This window comes from Mesoplodon densirostris, chromosome 2 (assembly GCF_025265405.1).
Source record: "Mesoplodon densirostris isolate mMesDen1 chromosome 2, mMesDen1 primary haplotype, whole genome shotgun sequence".
NCBI lineage: Eukaryota > Metazoa > Chordata > Mammalia > Artiodactyla > Ziphiidae > Mesoplodon > Mesoplodon densirostris.
This window is the reverse complement of record NC_082662.1, coordinates 151,894,733-151,916,695: the sequence shown is the minus strand read 5'-3', so window position 1 is coordinate 151,916,695 and position 21,963 is coordinate 151,894,733. Positions and strand designations below refer to the sequence as shown.

At 40.7% G+C, this 21,963-nt stretch overlaps 1 protein-coding gene across 2 annotated transcripts in view; it reads left to right on the top strand.

The window, feature by feature from the left end:
• RGL1 (ral guanine nucleotide dissociation stimulator like 1) overlaps positions 1-21,963 on the top strand; it is a 128,798-nt gene that overhangs the window by 14,133 nt on the left and 92,702 nt on the right. The gene's annotated exons all lie outside the window — the stretch shown is intronic.

The following is a 21,963-nucleotide window of genomic DNA, read 5'->3' as shown; positions in this document are numbered from 1 at the left end:
TCTCTTACCCTCTCAAAGTTTCCTCTGCTATGTGGTCTTACATTCTTAACTCTTAAATTTCTACTTCAGGCAAAGTGTAAAGCCTATGCTAGAAGTTTTTGGCAGTCCAGCTGTCGTTAGGTGTTTCCCATCAGACTGTCCCAGTGTAATTGGCTCTGTCAAGGTCAAGTTTTCTGACTGCTTCTGGTCCTTCTTGCCTTTTATCCGAGCATGTTATCCTTACCCTTTTCTTTTATAGGGATTCAATGGCATACATGTTTGCTTTGGAAAAGAAGGAGGAACCTTTTCAAAGCAATATTATTCTTAAAAGAGTGATGCCACAACATTGTACACGTTATTTTTACAAGAAGAGAAAAAACCACCCATAATTCTACCGCAGTAACACAGTTCTTTAAACTTTTGCTTTTTATCTTCCAATCTTCGTTCACAGGCGCACGTTTTAACATAGTTGCAATCACGCTATTTATTCAGTTTCTTTTAATCAGCAAGATATATTTTTCAGAACAAATTCTCTAAAAGTTACTCTCTGATTTGAATCTTATGTGCATTTTTATATTTCTGATGTCACAGACAAAAGAATGCATTTGGACTTGGAGGAGTTTCAGAGCGATACTGCTTGTTATTAGTTAACAAGCCTCATTTTTGTTCTTCTTCCTTGTGAAATCTCCTATCCTTTATCCGGGCTGTGAGCTTTCGCTAGGAGCCTGGGAGTACAGTGTGAGATGAGGACGTGTGAGCAGATATGCAGTGCAGTTCAGCAGGGGTGGATGGCTTCCCTCCCTTCTGCTACAGGGCACCATCGTGGTTCCTGCTGCTCTGGGGGATGTGGGACCAGAGCTCTTAGGACTGTACTGATCAGTATGGTAGCTACTAGCCTCACGTGCCTATGGAGCACCTGAAATGTGGCTACTCTGAATTGAAACGTTCTGTGCATGCAAAGTCCACGCCAGATTTTGAAGACTTCGTTTGATAAAATATTGTAAAATAGCTCAGTCATTTTCTATAGCAGTCACATGTTGAAATGATAATATTTTGATATAACAGGTTAAATAAAATATATTGTCAAAATGAGTTTCACCTGTTTCTTTTTTACTTTTTTTTCTTTTTAATGTGGCTACTAGCAACTTTGAAATATCATACTGTGGCTGGCACTATCTTTCTATTGGACAGTGTTGCTCTAGGGCCTTGCCTTTCAAAATGCAGGATATAGCTTAAGAGTGAGTTCTGAAATCAATATAGTGGGCCAAAAAATCAATATTTTAAAATTGGAACAGAATGAAATAAAAAATATTAGAATAACATTGTTGTGAAACTTGTTTTAAATATGTGCAAGTAGGTACTGAGTCATGCGTAAAAGGCATATTTTCTTTTTACTGTGAATCATGGTTAAGAAGTTTGAAACTCACTGTTCTGGTGTGGTCCAGCTTAATCAATGCATCACCAGGAGGCCTGTTCTGCTTTGTAAGAGGACAGGTTGCTACCAGCAACACCATATAAATTTTAGGTCTGGTTGGTAGAAGCTCTTCTGGAACAATTCAACCAAACCAGACCCTGCAGGAAAGTAAACCTGAGTGTTGGTGCTCATCCTAAAAGCAGTAGCTCCTCAGGGGACTCCCAGAGTGAAGGGTGGACTAAGAGTAGTTATAGTTTTGTCGACCGAAGTCTGGACATGTGTGCTCAGCACTAAAGTGTTCCTTAAGCCCAGGAGAGACTTTCTTTTATCTGATGAGTTGCTTCTTGAAGATGTCTTCAAAATTGCCTCATGGGTGGTGATTCCTTCTAAGAAGGAGAGTGGTTTCTTAAGGACCTTGGAGTCAAGCTGGGTTGGACAAGGGTTCTCTTTGACCCTTAGATCCTCCACCCACCGTATCCTGTTGAAATCAGAAGAGGCTGTACTGTCATCTAGACTCACAGCAGTCCTCTTCCCTCTTGACAGAAAGAAAACATGTCCTTACAGTATGCAAGATGTAGGGGGAGTCACCAGGGCTGTGTCTTTGGCTGGGTTCTAAATAAAGGACACTTAAAGCCACAGAAAGAGGCGGAGATAAGGCTCCAAAAATGAAGTTTATGGGGTTGCATGGGCCTTGTATTTATTCTGACAGTTGTAAAAATTCTTTTGGGCTGACCCATTTTTCCCTTCTTAATTAAAAAAAAAAAATCTGGCAGGCAAGAGTAAGAAATGTAAAACATGTGACTAATGCTTCAGCTTTTTCTCCTGGAGCCAGATTCTTTAAAATTATACCTTAGACATGCTTGATGTTTTAAAAACAATCGCCCACAAAAGCCACCAAACATTTGTTTCCGAAACTTGTAGACTTAGATGGCATTCATTTTCAGTAAAGAGTCCAAAACACAATATTTAGGAGTTATTGAACTGAAATCTTCTTTGGAGATTTTGCTCTGGTGAATCAGATTACCCTAGGAACTGGCAGAGGGCCAGGCAGCCTTTTGCCTCTTTTGCTTGAGTATTTCCAGTCCTGTTGGTAGTTACCCAGAATCTTTGAGGGAGTTAGCTGAAATGATCTCCAGGATCCCTTGTAGACGGAAAGTACTCTGATGTCGGTGATGTACTAGATAGGCATGCAGGAGCTGTGTTTATGTTGACCTCTCCTTGTTCTGTACCCATCACAGATAATTCACTCTTTCTTTCATTCATTCACTTATTCATTCAAATTTGACTCCTACTATGTGCCCAATACTGTTCTTGGACTCTGTAGGCAGCTCATAGAATTTTTGAGCACTTTTATTACCGTGGACTTGAGGGCCTCCGAAGTTCAGTTCCAGTCTCTCCCTCCCTAGTGTTATTTCCTGTGTCTCACTTTTACATATTCCACACTTTAACCTGACTATGCTACTGTCCTGTCCCAGGGTCTTTTTCCCCAACTGTTGCCTCTGTCTGAAATGTCCCCCTTCCCCCTAATCTCCTGTGCAAATCCCAGCCATCCCCCAAATTCCAGCTCACATGCCATTTCTTTCACAAATCCACTTTGGTTTCCCAAATGGTGGTAAATTATCCTTTTCTGAGTTCTGTAGCACTTTGTGCTTCTCTTGTGATTCACATGTAATCGTATTAGGTTGAACTGTATGAGATTGCCATATTAGTAAGTTAAAAATGGTTGAATATTGGCAATTTTATATTGTTCTTTTTAATATTAGGAGTGTTCATGTATGGAACTTAAATTAGGTCTCTTTACACATGTACTACACTCATGACTCATGTTTACCTAAGATTCCTTGGTCTTTTTAATTTTTGTCATTAATTTTTATGAAACTAAGTCTCATTTAGCCTGTACTTGGAGAGTTGATTTTAAAAAGATCTAATTGTAGAAAATATTTATTTTTATTAAATCTGATTTTATTAGTCTTAGCTGATATTCCTGGTTTTAAAAAATGTCTTCTAAAATTCTGATTCCGGGGCTTCCCTGGTGGCGCAGTAGTTGGGAGTCTGCCTGCCGATGCAGGGGACGCGGGTTCGTGTCCCGGTCCGGGAGGATCCCACATGCCGCGGAGCGGCTGGGCCCGTGGGCCATGGCCGCTGGGCCTGCATGTCCGGAGCCTGTGCTCCACAGCGGGAGAGGCCACAACAGTGAGAGGCCCGCGTACCGCAAAAAATAAATAAATAAATAAATAAATAAAATAAAATAAAATTCTGATTCCGTAAGTCAACATACCAGATATAACTTTCGATTCAGTTTAATAAGGTTCTATATAATTGTCTGCCTCATTCGTTAAAATGATTTAATCAACATGGCCAAAGACAAAACTCTTTGTTATATTACTAGAGACATTCCCTGCTCCTAGCCATACTCACTAGTTGACATTGCTTCACCATTCAGCATTCCCTGACTACAGTGAGTCCCCTACATACGCATGAGTTCAGTTTGGAGAGCACGTTCATAAGTCCAATTTGTTCATAAGTCCAACAAAGTTAGCCTGGGTACCCAACTAACACAATTGGCTATGTACCGCTGCTTTTATGCTTGCTTCCAGACATCCTGGGCTTGAAATAAAGGTACTGTACTACTGTACTCTCTACAGTAATGTATACAAAAGTACAATCGCTTGTAGAGGATGCACACAAGTTGACAATGTACACCAGCCACGTGAACTAACTTACATGATTGGATGTTCACATCTTTGAAAGCTCGCAACTTGAAGGTTCATATGTAGGGGACTTACTGTATTTGACTGGAATACAACTCTACAACCGTTGAACCCCTAGGGCTCTGTCAGATCCATAAAGAAAGAAGATGCGGCACATATATACAACGGAATATTACTCAGCCATAATAAGAAATGTAATTGAGTTATTTGTAGTGAGGTGGATGGACCTAGAGTCTGTCATATAGAGTGAAGTAAGTCAGAGGAAGAAAAACAAATACCATATGCTAACACATATATATGGAATCTAAAAAAAAAAAAAGGTCATGAAGAACCTAGGGGCAGGACAGGAATAAAGATGCAGACCTACTAGAAAATGGACTTGAGGACATGGGGAGGGGCAAGGGTAAGCTGGGACAAAGTGAGAGAGTGGCATGGACATATATACACTACCAAATGTAAAACCGATAGCTAGTGGGAAGCAGCCGCATAGCACAGGGAGATCAGCTCAGTGCTTTGTGACCACCTAGAGGGGTGGGATAGGGAGGGTGGGAGGGAGATGCAAGAGGGAGGGAATATGGGGATATATGTATATGTATAGCTGATTCACTTTGTTATAAAGCAGAAACTAACAAACCATTGTAAAGCAATTATATTCCAATAAAGATGTTTTAAAAAAAAGATCTAAGGAGAGAGTTGGTGGAATGGTTTTTCTGAATGTGTGAGACATCTGTCATGTTTCTAGTACTCCTTTTTTCTTGTTTAGGGTCAGAATAGGATGGAAAGTTAGTTTGATCTGATTTTGTTTTTCTCAGTGATTTCATGTTAGCTCCAAGTGTTCATTGCTTACAAACCATCTGGGATATTGGCAAAAGTGGTTTGTAGGCAAATCAGTCCATTGTTTCTAGTCCACCTTAAATTCCTGTCTGAAAATCGCTGTTTTCTTGTTGCCAGGCTTCAGACACTTGTATGATTCTCTGCTTCTGTGAAGATTCCATTCATCAATATTATGATCACATCTTCTGGTTCTTTCAGTGCCCTTCAGGCTATTAATCTGGCTCCAGAGACATGAAATCACTTAAAGGGCTAAGAGCTATCTTAATATTGCCTCTCTATCTTGGGCTCTAGTTTCCTCTTCATCATGCTGGTCCTGCCCTTTTTCCAGTTTGAAGATCATTTTCCTTGATAGTGAAGATAGAAGCTTAAGGGGAGTGAAGTAGTTCTCTTTTCTCTCTTATCAGTTAACATTACCCCACCTATCAGCAATGAGCTGCTCCCTTCCTCGTTTTGCTCCTAGTATAGCTGAAAAGAGCTCTTTCACTTGACCTTCACATATTCATAAGACTCAGTTCGTTATGACTGTTAACTTCCATGTTACCATGCTTTTAGACCCTAAGTATATAGCCTTAATTATGGGGCCTTCTTTCTGTCTCTGATAATTTGGGAGGGCTTCCCTGGAGGCGCAGTGGTTAAGAATCTGCCTGCCAATGCAGGGGACACAGGTTCGAGCCCCAGTCCAGGAAGATCCCAGATGCTGCGGAGCAGCTAAGCCCGTGTGCCACAACTACTGAGCCTGTGCTCTAGAGCCCGCGAGCCACAACTACTGAGCCCGTGTGCCACAGCTACTGAAGCCCTCGTGCTTAGAGCCTGTGCTCTGCAACAAGACAAGCCACTGCCATGAGAAGCCCACGCACCACAATGAAGAGTAGCCCCCGCTCGCCGCAACTAGAGAAAACCTGCACGCAGCAACGAAGACCCAACTCAGCCAAAAATAAATAAATAATAAATAAATAAATTTAAAAAATAATTTGGGAAACCTGTACAACCTCCTTGATTTCTTAAAACTTTTATTTCATATTTGGAATATTTGTCCTACCTTTCTTTCTTTCTTTTTTTTTTGCGGTACGCGGGCCTCTCACTGTTGTGGCCTCTCCCGTTGCGGAGCACAGGCTCCGGACGTGCAGGCTCAGCGGCCATGGCTCACAGGCCCAGCCGCTCCACGGCATGTGGGATCTTCCCGGACCGGGGCACGAACCCGTGTCCCCTGCATCAGCAGGCGGACTCTCAACCACGGCGCCACCAGGGAAGCCCTGTCCTATCTTTCTTGAATCCTCTTCCCTGTAACAGAAGGTTATGCTAATTTTATTTTTTATTTTATTTTTTAAATTTTTTATTGGAGTACAGTTGATTTACAGTGTTGTGTTAGTTTCAGGTGTACAGCAAAGTGAAGCAGTTATACATACACATATCTCCACTCTTTTTTAGATTCTTTTCCCACATAGGTCATTACAGAGTAGAGTAGAGTTCCCTGTGCTATGCAGTAGGTCCTTATTAGTTATCTAGTTTATGTATAGTAGTGTGAATATGTTAATCCCAATCTCCCAATTTATCCCTAAAAAAACAGTGTTTTCCTAACGTTTGGGATTCTGTCTGACACCTGTAGGAGAACATAATCACTTTCTCCCAAGGTTCCTGTAAATCCTGCAGCAGTAACTCTTTGTTAGTGATCACAATTACGTCTTCAAATTATTGCTTTCATTCCCTCCTATCAGCAGAGCAGATAAAAACCTAGAAGAAAGCATCAATAGCTGTTTCCCTGGTGACCGCAGTGAGGAGTCATCAAAGATGAGTCTAAGATTTTCGGTGTAGTTGAGCTGAGAGGATAGTGATGCCATTGGCAGAAATGGGATTTCGGGAAGAAGAGCTTCTTTGTGGTGCTGATGGGAAGGGGGTGCCATGACCATTTTAATTTTAGACATAGCACGCTGGAGAAGCTTTCCAGTTAGAAGAGGTTTGGGATTAGAGGAATACATTTGGGTATCACTCACTCAGCGGCGAATGAAGCAGTAAGAATGGACGATACGGAAAATAGAACACCCAAGGGTGAGGGCCTTGGGTGATGTTATATTCAGGAGGCAAGAAGGCAGAGAGCAGCTAGTCTAGGAGTCAGGAGAAGTGTAGCTGGAGCAGTAAGGGGGAGAAGCAGGCTAGTCCATTAGCGCAGGAGACGGCGGCGCCCAAGTTAGAGGCTTACTTACTCTAGAAAACAAGCAGAGTAACTCTCTCTCAGTTTTGGTTATTTCAGCTTTCCAGAGCATACTTAAAAACTGAAAGGTATTGAAAAAAATCTCTGAGTAGCCCAAGTAGCTCTCACCCTTTAGGAAAGGGCATCATTCTTAATATATACGACGTTAATTCCTAATACATAACAAAGTTGGTTATTTATGTATAGTCATAATGGATATGGCAAATTTGAAGAGAGTGGGGCTTTTAGAGGTAGACATGCTCATAATAACAGACATGGACCATCCAGGGGAAGGCTGCGTTCATATGTCACTGTCTCAGTGAGGCCTACTCTTAGCCATTCACTTAAATTGCAGCCCTCCCCCACGCTGGAACTCACGGACCTCCATTTCAGCTTCACCCTCCTGGCCACTTAACTACTGTGTAAGGTACTGTTTTTGTTTTGTAATTGACAGACAGATTGATTGCCTGTCTCCTGCCTTAGAAGGTAAGTTCCAAGAGGACGTGAGTTTTGGTCCTTTCTTCCCCCCTGCTGTCTTCCCAGAGTCTAGAACAGTACCTCGCAGGCAGAAGACGCAATGAATATTTATTTGTTGAATAAATGAATGTGAGAAAGTGATGATGATTAGTTAGCAGGCATTGAACTGTATGGGATCATTTAGCTTTGGACTAAGCACTGCTCTCTGTCAGTGTCTCTGGGGGACACATGTACAGTCCCTTGTAGCATTGATGGCTCATGGAGCTCTAAATGAAAGTTTAAATCATGCTCAGGATATTTTACTTCTGAAGGCAGAAGAACAGAGACATTTCCATCGAATTAATAAAACTTTTAGAATGTTGCTGTTTAAAAGGTTCCTCACTGAGAAAACAGCTCTTTCTAGGTTGAACATTAAATTTCCCCGCGAAGGATCACTGATACGTGATTTAAATTGTACTGGTTTGTTAAAAATTTGATTTTTTTCCTTGGCCTCGTTCGCACCCTGAACAACTTCCTTCCAGGGCGACTGGAAGGAAATGTTAAAGGTACTGCCTCCTTCCTTCCCAGTCTCAGAGACCTTTGACCAGAAGGTGTGGAATTAGATGCTGGGGCTTCAGAGAAGTATGTGGTGGCTAAACTTACAAATGAATAAATTAGAAACTCTCACTGGTTTTGCCTCCACACCGACTACTGCTTTCTTTTTTTTTTTTGCTTTGTAACAAATTTAATCAGTTGTACATATACATATGTTCCCATATCCCCTCCCTTTTGCGTCTCCCTCCCACCCTCCCTATCCCACCCCTCCAGGCGGTCACAAAGCACTGAGCTGATCTCCCTGTGCTATGCGGCTGCTTCCCACTAGCTATCCACCTTACGTTTGGTAGTGTATATATGTCCATGCCTCTCTTTTGCTTTGTCACAGCTTACCCTTCCCCCTCCCCATATCCTCAAGTCCATTCTCTAGTAGGTCTGTGTCTTTATTCCTGTCTTACCCCTATGTTCTTCATGACATTTTTTTTCTTAATTTCCATATATATGTGTCAGCATACAGTATTTGTCTTTCTCTTTCTGACTTACTTCACTCTGTATGACAGACTCTAGGTCCATCCACCTCATTACAAATAGCTCAATTTCGTTTCTTTTTATGGCTGAGTAATATTCCATTGTATATATGTGCCACATCTTCTTTATCCAGCGACTATTGCTTTCTTATATGACATCTTGTGCCTCTCATGCCTTTTTCACAAAATGAATCAATACAGTTGGCCCCCTGTATCCACGGGTTCTCCACCTGCAGATGCAACTGGCTAGAAAATACTCGGGAAAAAAAACTTCAGAAAGTTCCAAAAAGCAAAACTTGAATTTGCCACTTCGGCAACTATCTACATAGCATTTACATTGTTATTACAACTATTTAAATAGTATTTACATTGTATTAACTATTATATGTAATCTAGAGATGATTTAAAGTGTATGAGGATGTGTGTGGGTTGTGTGACAGTACTGTGCCATCTTATGTAAGGGACTTGAGCATCTGTGGACTTTGTCATTCTCAAGGGTCCTGGAACCAATCACCTGTGGATACCTATCAAGGGACGACTTTATGTGCTTCCAACTAAGTGCTAGGTGTCCGTCGGATTACATACATTTGAAAAATGCTACATGTCTCCCCAGTTAGAGCTACAAAGCATAGCTCTTCAGTTCAGTTCCAGCCTGGCCACCTGCTACCGCTTCCAGGACAGTTACCTTCTAGTCCCTACAGAAACATGCTTTTTCTTATTCCCCTCTTTCATGGTTTACTTTGGACACAACAGCTGTGTACACAGTTTCCCTGGCTCAATATAATTTAAGTTTTTTAACCTTACAAGTTAGAGAAGTGACTGAGGAGAGCTTTTCCATGTGATGGGAAAGTCCCCCCACTTTAATTAGAGCGCCCAGGCAGTATGGAGTTATGTAATAGGTATTCATGCAGCTCCGTTCGTTACATAACGTAATGGTCACTCACAACCAGATACTTAAATCCATCTCACATTCAGAACCATTGTGCCCACTTGCAGAGACAGTGCTTTCTTTGTTTGCACCAAATAAGCAGCTAGTGATTATTAGCTTAGCTATTAAGTTAAATCACATTCCTGGAAAGGGAAATGTTACAGCTTTTTTTTTTCTTTTAAATGGGAGAGGAGAATGCATTTTTGAAAATCCAAACATACAATTACTACTGGCAACATGACCATTACACCTGTTTGACAAGAGAAGTTTATGTTTTGTTCGATTAAGACAGTTATAATTTCCCAGAGCCCCGTGACCTCTGTCGTGTTAATACGAAATCTAAATATTTATGTTCAAGTAGTTTTGGCGACTTGGAACAGCTATGTTGTAATTTGTCTACGGTGGCGTCTTTTCCCTCCCAGTACCCCATAGAGGGAATTTTGACTTGCTGTTGAGTATAGGACCTGAGAGTTGGTGATTCATTCACAGAACCTGATGTGGAGTCAGTCGGCTCTCACTATTTGTCGTGTGTGGCATGAGGGGCATGGGGGAACTTCCATGAGCAACCGGGGGTCCAACCTGCTGGAGCCACGTGGCACTGCTCCTTGAACGTGGCTTTGGAGTCTGAAGGGTCTGGGCTGTACTCTGGCCTCTGTCAATTTCTAGGATGTGACTGGGTCAGTTACTTAGCCCCTTGAGCCTTCAGTGTCCTCATCTATAAATTGGGATTATTGTGAGAATCAAATAAGATTGTGTATATACAAGAGCTTTGAATATTAGGGCCACACAAACGCAAGATAACGTTATTCCCAATCTGAGCTTTTCTAGTCAGAAATGGACTTGTATAGTAACACTGATTAACTTATGCGTTCATTTACTCTGATCTGCTCCTGTCAGGAACAAGTCAAAGTAAGTGTATGCTTCTGCTCTGAATAAAACTAATATCAGTTGATGACTATGGAGAAAGAATAAAATCGGTCCCTTGGTAAGGGAGAAAGGGAGCTGGAGAGGAGAGTGGTACCACCAAAATTTTAGAAGAGGGAACTCATGCCCAAGTAAAAGCAGATGATTTTACTTCAATCCAGGTTTATTTCATTTGATGATCATTGGAATTCCTCTGGCATTATTACTGTGCTTCTTAATCATTAATGTTTATTATAATAATCTAGGACTAACTGCTGATTTCCCAGTTACAGGGACCTGCATTTTGTAGGTTGGAGGTTGGCTCCATGAATCTGCTTTTGACAAGTACCTCAGGTGATTCTGATGGAAGTGGATCACGGTCCACATTTTGAGAAACCTTTGCATTCTTTAGTAGTCTTTTAATTGAATCCTTTCTTATTTCCTTCAGTTCATTCTTCTTGTAGATCCATGTTATATTTGATCATGGTATACCTCCCTGCTTAAAATCTTTTAATGGCTTCCCATTGATATTAGGTTCAAGATCAAAATTCTTCTCCTGGCTAAGCTTGTCTCTTGACACCCTACCTACCCTGGCTCCCTCTCCTTTGGCCACATCAGCTTCTCTTTATCCTCCAGGACGCCAGGTTTCTTTCCTCCTTCAGGGCATTTGCATGCAGTTCCTTCACCTGAAATGTTCTCTCTCTCAACCTTTGCCTGGTGAACATCTGCTGATTATTCTGATCTCTGTTTCCTCGGTGAAACTTTCCCTGATCACCAGGACACAGTCTGATCCCTTTACCTTATGTTCTTTTAGCACCTTTTTATGGAGAGCTGTGATCTCTCTTGGCATTAGATAGTTAATTGTTAAATTATCTGTTTAGTATTTGTCTTCTCTGCTTGAATGTTGGCTTCATGCAGATAAAGACCATGTCTGTGTTCACTTCTGTATCTGCAGTGTCTTATAATATAGCAACTTAAGCATAGTAAAAGCTCACTAAATATTTCAGAATAAATGAATGAATGAAAGTAGGATTTGTGGTAAAGCTGCAGTCCTCTAGACCTCCACTGAAGAGGGTTTAATGCCTGGGATAGCAAGTTAGCCTTGTTATAAGGTGGAAAGCACTCTTACGTAGCATTCTAGAATGCGACGTTAGAGCACTTGTTTGTTTCAGTAATACAAACTTACTGTAAATTCAGGGACCTCAAACAGCGTTCTTAGTGTTCAAGGCTTAGAACCTGGCACAGAAGAAAGGGGACGTTAAAAGGCTTCAGATAAACTCCTTACTTACTTTATACCATGTCTTTCATGCAGAAAGTATTGGAAGCTTCTTGGTAGTCCAACACCTCAGAAGTAAACTTGTAGTGTATTTACACTTACATTATGTAGCTGGTTGATTAGCTTGTGTATTCATTTCCTCATATACTCCCAGCTGGAGCTGCAAGAAGTCAAAACAAGAGCATATTCCCACTCTTTGTTTTCAAAGCAAGCAATTGGTTCAGTGATATTTACATCTGACAGAACAGTGCGGACAGTGTCAGCCTCAGAGAACGAGAGATCCTTGTGATGTGTAGTTTGATTCAGGGACTCGATCTTGATGGGAAAAGAATTCTGGAGGAAAAAACCCCCATGAGTTCAGTAATTTTTATAATCATGATAACCAAGTATGGAATTAATGGAGACTCAAAAAAAGCTCCAAATAGTCATTTTGAGAGTTCACTGTAGTTCTCAACTGCTGTGAAGAGATAGAAACAGTTAACTTTGTTTACCTAAGATTTTTTTAGTTCCGAGGAGAGCTTGGCATTCTTCAATAGATCTATGGAATATAATCAGCCTTTCATTCAGATTTTTAAATGATTTGCCGTTTAATTACAACATTAATTTGTTTTTCACTTATTACAACAAACATTTACTGAGCACTTGCTGTGTGTTAGACATTATTCTATACCCCAGGGATTTAGTAGTGAACAGGATCGATAAGAACTCTGCTGTTGTAGAATTTACAGACAGTAAACGTGCAAACAAGTCAGGGCTATAAGGCAGTTAACCTAGATGACATGATCTAGCCTGGCCGGGGAAGATGGGTAGTGGGACACCGGAGGGATGGTCCAGGTGGTGTATCCGAGGAGATACCACTTGATCAAAAGCAGTGAATGAGGGGAAGGACCCACCAGGAGAAAATCAGGCTGAGCAGCGTGTTAGGCAGAAGGAACAAATGCAAAAAAATCCTTAGGTGTGAATGATCTTGCTTTGAAGAACCGAAAGAAGACTGGTATGGCTGGGGCTTAGAGAGGGAGGGAGATGATTTTGGTGGTGAAGTCAAGGAGGTAGGCAGGAAGGGCCTGTGGGCCATGGTAGAGTCTGCATATTATTCCAAGTGTCATGGGAAGCCAGCGAGAGGCTTTAAGCAGGGGAGTGACATGATCTGATTTGTGTCTTTAAAAGATTACTAGGGATGCCGTAAAAACAATTTGAAAGGGTATTTACCTCAGCAGTCCAACTCAGAGGTGATGAGCAAGCATTGTATACTTTTATTGTATATGGACAGACTTTTCTTGTGTGTATGTACATATTTTTTTATTTGACTGAATTTAGAAGAATCAAGGAAAATGTTACTTAGGAAACATTCTATCATTAGATAGGTTTGTTAGATGAAAAACTCATTTTTATCTTAAAAACATATTTATTTAATATTCTTGAAGTGCTTATTGATGTGGTTATAGGCTAATTTCTGGAGCTATAAATATTCATATGACTAGACTTTGCCTTTAACAATTTTATGGTCTAGCGGAGGATGCCTGTCAGTAAACAAATGCTTACAACATACTATGGAAAGTGTGTTTGGCTATTATGAATGAAGCTGCTATAAATGTTTCTGTCCCTGTCTGTCGGGTGGGCATACCACTCGTATCTTTTAGGAATGGAATTGCTGAGTCATAGGATAGGCATGTTTAGCTTTGGCAGGTACTTGGGCTTTATTCTGAAACTAGGATTTGTGCTTTAGAAAGATGATTTTAGCAAGACTAGAGGCAAGTGAAACAATTTAAGTGCTTGTTATACATACCCAGTTAAGAAATGAGGTCTAAATTAGGGTAAGACAGGATGGGGGAGAAGAATAGAATGGAGAGATATTTAGGGAATGGGACAGGTTGGATTTTGGAGGTGAGGGGGAGATAAGTCGGGAATAAAGATGATTTGTAGGTTTATGACTTGGATCATTAATGAAGTCAGAAGCTAGAGAAGGGGTGAGATTTTAGAGGAATAAAATGAGAGTTTCTTTTTGTACACGTTGAGTTAGAGTTCCTTATGGATTATCCAGGTGGATGTGTAGTAATTGGAAATTCATGTCTAGAATTTAGAAGGAAAGTAAGAACTGGAGTTAAAGATTTGGGAGTTAGTATAATATTTATGTTAGGTGAAACGGGGGGCGGGGGCAGTGCGTAGTATGTATGGAATGGCCAGAAAGAGAGTATAGACTAAGAAGGAAAGAGGCTTGAGGTTGGGAATGTTTCCATACTGATGGTAAGTGAAGGACCAAGAACTAGTGACCAACCTGTAGTATCACAGGAGACCCTTGAAGGAGATGAAATAGAATTCTGGTTAAGTGTGACTGTGGCTCCATACCACTTGGACTTGAATCCTGGCTTTGGCCACTTTTTAGCTGTGTGCCCTGGGACAAGTCACTTAGCCTCTCTGGGCCTCATTTTTCTGTAAAATATCTGTAAAGTGGGGATAAGACATGTATCTGCTCTCTAAGGTTATTATGGGACACATAGAAAGCGCTTAGAATTATTGATTGTTGTTGCTGAGAAGGTGATGTTGTAAGCACAGGGGGCAGACAGTTCCAGGCGGGAATCCACGGTGCTGGTTCTGCAGGAATGCCCCAGGAGGTAATGCTGAAGCATTTCCATGGGATCGGCAACCAGGTGGAGGAGTAATGAAGGCAGAAGTAAACTCTGTAGGCCCATGTAATACCTTCCCTTCTTGTGGGAAAACCCATTGAATTTCATAAGATAAACACATAAGAAAGATCACTTGGTTTGCTTGAAGGCACCTCAGGCCATTGCATAAGTGTTAATAATACCTTACTTTACTATGTAGTTCTTTTATCTCAAGCAGTTCAAAGCTTATCCCACATTTTTTGGGAATCATCCATGCAACATCAAGGTGAGTAAAGGAAGGTAAAGGTAAAACTGTTCCCACTTTACAAATGAGGAAACTAAGACTAAGAGAGGCCACACGACTTTGTCTAAGCTTTATATTGGTTAATCAACTTCTCCTTTATCCCATCAATAAACCTTTTACTCACCTTTGGTTTTTGCATTGTCAAGCACAGTATTTCTCAAAGGGTAATCAGTAGATCTTCTGCATTTAAAATTATCTGGGATGCTGGCTAAAATGCAGATCCCTTGGCTTTATTTTAGGTCTACTGATCAGAATCTCTGGAATATGGACTCAGGAATCTAATTTTACCCAGCATCTCAAGTGATCCTCTTGAAAACTGCTTAGTGTGTTCAAGGAAACAGACAAATTCCAAAATGTACATTGTTTTTAGTGACATCTTTTACCAAAAAAAATCTTAAAATATCTTATATTCAGAAACTCAAACTACTATAACTAAAACTTTAGAAGCTTTTCTGAACATACGGTCTTTATGAAGTTGAGTAGTGCCTTTGGTTAAAAATAAAACTGATTCGATCTATACAAATGAATGACGCAGTCCATTGGTCTGTTACCAGAGCACGGCTGGGGATGTCACAGAGAAGCTATGGCTGAGGACTGTATATATTTACTTTAATTTGGCCAGTGGTTCCATCTCCAATTACTATTTACAGTTATATAGCATTGATTAGAAAGAGTCGCTCTCTTCATAGTCATAGCTTCTATCTATTTGCGTGTCATGGTAAAATCAGCCATATCTCTCTATGGTATTCCTTGCGGAGTAGCTTTAAATTCTCAGGACTGGGTAATTTGAAGACTCTGACTCTAGGGAATGGGCTTCATAAGACCAAGCCCAGATCCAGTCATGACGGCTCATCCATCTGCTTTCTTCTCCTTTAGTTGTAGAGGAAAGGGACTTATCTGTGCAAGTCAACATCTTGTTGGGTTCTCTGTTGTTACCTTGGCTTTCAGCAGTCACATAGTAGGAACTCAACAAATAGATGTTGAATGAATGGATCCTCTCAAGTGTATTTAGGAAATAACAAAAGCAATTAAATTAGAAGGAGTTATTCTAGCTCACTGCTGAGACAAACAGAGGGCACTAACAAGTATTTGAAGATTGATTGACCTGGAACTAGAAAAAGAATCTAGTTCCATGCCTTCCTTATGAAGGCATGGAAGTTGAAGCTCAGGGTTGCAAGGGACCTTTGTCCCCATCAGTGCTGAAATTCTCTCTGTAAGGCCGCTGCTTATTTACCTGGCATTTATTTAATTTATTAAATATTCACTGATGTTAAGCTCTACACATCTTTCCTTCCATCCCATTAAATGAAAAAATTCACATTCATATAACCTCTACTGTTAAGTTTTTAGAGTATAGTCGTTCATTTCTTTTGTAGATTCCCTTTGCCCCTCATTTGGATTCATTGCATAATGGGAGCTCTTTTAATACTCTTTTTACTAACTGACATCAAGAGTGGGTCATGAGCCATGGGAATGATGAGCATGTTATTAGGAAGATAAATATTTTCTTTACAACTGACATGCCTATTTTTTTACATATATTTTGGACACATTAAAGTCTAGTGGACAAAATGGTTCTCTTTCCAAAAGTTTCTGTTTGCTAGGGGAAATTGGATCTGTGTTTTTGCCAGGTATCAATTCTCTCTATCCTCTGCCCTCTCCTCTATCTATTTTTATTAAGTGTCAGCGCCGCTTTGTCTGGCTATATCACATAACCAATCATATTGTCATTTTGCTTTCATTTTCCGTTCTTTCTAAAAATATAAGGCAATTGTCTCATGACTAGAGAGATTTATAAACCTAGCAGGTAGGAAAACTAATTAATAATCTGGAAATTAGATTATTAGTGAGTCCCCCTGCAACCCCCAGGGATCCTACACTGTGTTATCCAGTAACTTCTCAAGCAACTTACTGACCTTGTTCTCCTGGCATCTTTTGGAGCCCTTGAGTGAAGTCATTCATCTTTCTTGGACTTAATTTACCCATTTAAGAAACCACAATAATGAAGGGGAAGTTTCGTTTTCCTCCAAAGAGGGTGTTTAACACAAAAACAGTATTTTTAAAAAATCTTTAGGTGTTAAAGATCTCAGTCAATGTCAGGAAGTAAGAGGGATAATGTCAGAGAATACTTGATGTCATAAGACCTAATTTTGGTGAAAGTAATTGGGGTAGGGGAAAGAAAGTGAAAAGAGAAGGATTGTAGTATGACATACAATATTTTCTTTTATCTGTAGAATCCTGAATAGTTCTTGTAACCATTCAACATGCTTTCAGATCTATTATCTAATTTTATCTCTTTCTTACAACAGTCCTATGAAATATGGAGATTCTAGTCTTAGGTGTACAAATAAGGAGACTGAATACCCAATACTGTGTCACTTTGCATTTTAATGCAACACGCTGTAATAGAAAGACAGGGTTATTTTTATATCCTGACTCTGTCAGTTATGCTAATTGGCTGGCTAACTGGGTGGGACAGCTCACTTCTCCAAACCTCAGTGTCCTCAAGTCAAGTAAGAATAATTCCTATACCCAAGGATTGATGTAAGGATTGAGCATCTAACCCATAAAGGCTCAGTAAATATCTGTTAACCGTCTCTTCCTTTTTATTCCGGGCATAAGGATGATTTTCTTAGAATTAATTTGCAGCTTATGAATAGGGAAACCTATTTTTTTTAAAGCCAGTTTACTTCGGTGTATCTTTCAGAGAGAGGTACTCAAGATAAACTAAATCGGTCTTCATACTTTGCCCTAGATTGGATCACCTGATAGGATGCTTGAAAGGTACCTTGTCACTCTGTAGGTAGCCAGTTCTACAAGCCCGTGCATGGTCTCGGAACACTCACTACCTGTGCCAAATGCAGTGCTGAGGGTAGAGTGCTTGCCAGGGACTCTGTGTCCCAGAGCTTTGTGGGAACTGTGAAGTGCAACTGTACACTTGAATTTATAAGTCCACATAGGCTTGAAAGATTCATTTTTGGAGCGGAAAAGGAGTAAGCTGGATAGTCATTCCTCGAATTCTGAAACCCAGGGGAATAACGATTTTGCTGGCATTTTGATAATGGGGCTTGATTTTTATGCTTGTATCGTAATAGGTGATAATAATAGTGGGAACTGAATGTTTACTTTGCTTAAAACTGAATTTATCCCATAGGAAAGTGGGGAGGATAAGAGATTCCTTAATGTGGTGTTCAGAAGAAGAATCAAGCTAATGATTCAGTTGGGAAACATCAGGCAACTGCCACCCTCTGCTCCCGCAAAGACTGGTGAAGGAACACTTTACATCTCAACAGGAGATGAAGCCCCGTGGAGCTGTCGGTGGAATTTATGGAGGGCTGGGAAAGTTGCTGGGCTGTGAGGAAGCCTTTCTATTCAAAGCAGGCTTCATTCACAGAGAATATTAGGTCCCACAGAAGCTCACTACTCCCTGCTGACCTTTTCAGACAGAGGTTGGCTGGGTTGCACAAAAACAGAATGAGTTCCAGAAAGCCAGGGTGCCTGTTAACCTATGACCTCAGCATAGGAAGACCTTGGGCATTTGAGGCCTGAATGTGTGAGACAGGAGGGAGCTGTGAATTTTGCAAGTTCACTCTGGACACTAAAAACCCTGACAATTTGTGATGTAATTTGGCACGTGCAGTGGTGACTATTTTAGTTCAAACCTCCCTCCCCCCATAACTGTAAATCCTTGAACTTCTCAAAATAGCATGTGATTTCTTCATTTTGCAAAGCCAATGACCAAGACATTGAAACTTTAAGTTATTGCCCTAGGTACCATAGTAAATTGGCCTCAGAGATGGAAAGGGAAGCCATTTAATCATCTTAATCATTAGCGTTCTGAGTTTCAAGCAGCAGAGTAGCATATAAAAGTGAAATTATTTTATTTGAAAAACATAGTCAGCAAACTCCCTTAAATCCACTTAATTTTTGAATCTGCCTCCTTAGAGATTCCTTAAATCCTTAAAGGAGGAGGACCAGAATGCCAGCAGTAGGGGTTCGTGTGAGAGAAGATCCAGTCTGTTACGGGTTAACACCGGGCGGAACAGATTCACAGCCAGGAGGACGACCATTTTTTAGGAGATGGAAAACACAACTTCCTGTTTCCCCTTGGAGAGTTCCTGGACTCTTTGGGATGATCTAGGAAACTCTGCTGAGACAGGATGGAGGAAGGGACTGGGATTTCTATCTGATAAAACACGGGCCCTTGTTTGTTATTACAGCTCTCTTAGCATTTTCCTGAGGATGAAGCGTACTCATCGTAGAAATCTGACCGCATTCTAACGTGTGTGGCTTCAAGCAAAGTCCGCTCTTGGCGATCCTGTAATTGTTTTAAGAGCACGTTAATTGTCAGGCACGCGCTCCTCTATCTCTTCTCCTTTTTTTCTTAGTTCAGAGGCATAATTTTCTATCTTCTATGAGGTCAAAGGTCATGGTGACAACACACATGCCTTAACTGGAGTGGACACAGAAAGAGAAAAATGTTCTACCAGTATGAAGTCTCTCGTGAATTTGCCATTGGCCTAATCTGAGGGGGACTTCTAGGCAGTGGTGTGCTGATAAATCACCTCTCCAGACCCAAAGCCCCGATTTGTAGCCAGTTTGCCAATTTCCATGGTGTAGATATTTCCACCATGGCCAGATTCACAATACCAACATGAGGTCATGGAACATAGGATTGAGGAATGTCTACAATCAGCTCTTGCAAGCGGGACAGGCTGGCTCCAGCATGCTGTGGGCTAGACCTCGATATGTTTGTGTAATTAGGTGGAAGGTGCACATGTTGGCATCTATATGAATCTGGCAGTGAAGATTACTCCTGGATTCTCTGTCCAGAAGTGCTACCACAGATCAGGTGAGTGTAAATTTGCCATATGTGCAGGTGCTTCTTCCGGTGCTTGACATCTTTGCTCTTGGAACCCTCTTAATTTGGGTATTCTTCCAGATGCCATCCTCTGCCCTCTAGTCTTTTTTTCTGTTCACTCTGCCTGGAGGCTGAAGCTGTTTTAATTGATGTGACTCCTATATATTTCCATCTTAGACCTATCCCCCAGCTTTTGGATTCTGACTGCCTGTTGGACTGTACCATTGGAAAATCCCAAAGATACTTCAAATTTTACATTTCTTTTTTCCCCCCTTGTTTTGGCCATGCTGTGCGACCTGTGGGATCTTAGTTCCCTGACCTGGGTTCGAACCAGTGCCCCCTGCAGTGGAAGTGCAGAGTCCTAACCACTGGACCGCCAGGGAATTCCCAAGTTTTACATTACTAAAGTGGAATTCAGTGCCTCTGCCTCACAAGAATCTGGCTTCTCTTTCTCAGTTCACTTTCATGTGGGTGGTATCCTTATCTTTCCCGTCACTTTCAGATGCTGCCTCTATGTAGAGTCGCTCCTCGTTCTTCCATGGTATCTGCCTATCTGTCCACCATTTTACTCATATTGCATTATAATGGTTTCTCTGTGTCTGTTTCCTCCTTCAGACTGAACATCCTGGGTGTCTGAACTGCATGCTATTTACCTTTGTATCTCTACTGTCTTGCACAGTGCCTGGCACATAGTACGGTTTGGTTAATGTGTGCCCAAATAAGTGGATGAATAAATGAGAGATCCGTTCCGTACCCTTTGTATGCACTTAGCAGCGAATTGCCAGACTTAGGAAATAAAAGTACAGGATGCCAGGTTAATTTGGAAATTCAGATAAACAACAAATCATTTTTCAGTATGAGTAGGTCCTAAATACTGCATGAGACATACTTACGCTCCCAAATTACTCATTTATTATTTTTCTGAAATTAAAATTTAGCTGGGCATCCTAGCAACCCTAACCTAGCAAAAGAAGTTAGTTGACACCCAGAGTAGAAGTTCACACGATGCAGAAGCTCACACTGAGCTTGACATCACATGCCTTAAGTTTCGTATAGACTATGCCTTACATCTCTGAATGTCTCACGTGTAAATAGATCTCTATACTCAGATGCACTGGCCTCTCCATAACGTTCTGCTTTGTGCCGTTACATACACATATTTTTTCTTTGCATGGCAAGGACATTTAATCCATACGTATTTGGGCAATATGGACAAATGATCAGAGTTTGTGAGTCATCTCACAGTATTTCCTATACTGTGGTGGTTTCTTATTGTTTCTGGGTGGTGGTTACAGAGCATTTGAATAGATGTTACAAAATAGACCCTTGGTGTTCTGGGATGAGCGTACAGAGAGCAATGTGCTATTCTTAAACTTCTGTAAAACCTTGGCTCTGGGTTTTAGGTTTTCTTAGGGAGTTATGTATGACTGGAAGAGTGCTCACTATTTACGTTTCTGCTCAAGCCAGGCTGCCTGAGAACTGATGTACTGAAGATTAAGCATGGCTTGGAGAAGAACTTCATACTGTCTCCAGTCTAATGAGGTTGTTTACTTAACACGTTCCCTGTTAACGTATCAGATGACTAAAGGATTATATTGATTGAAGACAATTTTTTAAAAATTAGAAACACCCAAGTTGTGAACAGTTTACGTTTTCAAAGGCAAACGAGTATATTTCTCAATGACTGGAAACACGATTGAAACATGGCACATTTCATCTCTCACATTCTCTTTCTCCTGTTCCCCTTATGTCAAAATTGGTAATTATGGAAATTCCATGGCTAGGACAGTTGGGCAGGGTTTTAGATATTTACCCCATAGGAGTCAGACATGTTCTCTTAGGAAAAGCTGAATTCTAATGGCAGAAGGATTGGCCAAAAAAACAATTATGAAACATTCTTGTGGCCTCAGTATCATGATCTTGTCAGTAAAGCGATGGTCTCTGATTAAATCCAGATTGAGCTGTTTCCTGTTAGCGTGCTAACCCAGAGGGCATGCTCAGCCCTCCGTGTCTTGCTCTTCTAAGTCTGGGTTTTTAAACACTTGTCTGCCAAGGCTCTCCCCGCCGCCTCTCCCAACTATTCTTTTAAACTAGAATTTAAAGGTATTGAGATATTATAAACAAAAACAGACCCTAAAGTCTCTTAAGGGTCACGTAGCTATTGAATATTTTGCTGCAAAAATGAAACTACAATTTTAGCTTCTCCATTCTAACCATAGGCGTAGTGTATTTTTGTGTGTTTCACTTTTGTATCATTTTATTTCCATTCCAGTGACAAGCAGATAATTACAAACTTTTTATTTCATAAAAATGTACTTTATTTCAATGTTGGTAAATTAAAACTCATCTTCGAAAATCTGGCCTTCACCCTGCTATAGCAAAGAGATATTAGGGTACTTAGCAAATGTGCAGAAAATAAGAGTA